This window comes from Arachis ipaensis, chromosome B04 (assembly GCF_000816755.2).
Source record: "Arachis ipaensis cultivar K30076 chromosome B04, Araip1.1, whole genome shotgun sequence".
In the NCBI taxonomy this organism is placed as follows: domain Eukaryota; kingdom Viridiplantae; phylum Streptophyta; class Magnoliopsida; order Fabales; family Fabaceae; genus Arachis; species Arachis ipaensis.
In genome coordinates, this window is record NC_029788.2 from 272305 (window position 1) to 273138 (window position 834).

Sequence of the window (834 nt, forward strand, 5' to 3'; positions counted from 1 at the left end):
GAATGTAGACCAAAACTAGAATTAGATTCTTAGGGTTTTGGTGTGTGCGTGTTAGGGATGTTAATTACATTTGCTGCTATGCTATGTTTGATACGTTAGCAATTATCGTCACACATAGGATAAAATCCGTTAACATTTCATAGAAAGATCAACAAAAAAATAAAAATAAAAAAGTCCAATAAAATAAGTTATTAGAAGTCACAATGTCATTTTTGTTTCATTAAGAGGCGAAATGTCATTTAGATAAATGATTAGTAGTCAGAGGAAAGTTTTACTTTATATATAAAGTGAATAATTTTTAAAGGAGCAGTAGTCTTTGAGGTTTACTTCAAAGTTCAAACAGGTTTTCATCATATGGCACGTGTGTGGGCCTATCGCAGGTAAAAAATAATTATATAGATATATTCTAACACCATCTATTACTTAGATGAGTGAAAAACTTCATGTTAGATAAAATCCCACCAAGATATTAAACACACTTGATCTAATAATTGCAGCATATCAATCTCAATCCAACTTCAGTTGATCCATGCATTACGATTGTAGTTTTTAATATAAGCTGATAAATTAAACCATCCTGATAACGAAGCTGGGGAAGAAGAAGATCCAGTGACTTCGTTCCCAAATTCCCTTATAAATATCTCAACTATAAGTTTGTTTTACTGAATCTAGCTAACACCGACTTATTTTTTTTACTGTCTTAATTATTATTAGAGTTTCTTGAAAATCATTCAATTTTTCACAATTATATATACCTGCCACATAACTATAGATTGTGAGTTAATTTAGAATATGAAATGGGTTTATTCGTCATTAACAAAAATTAATTCGAGA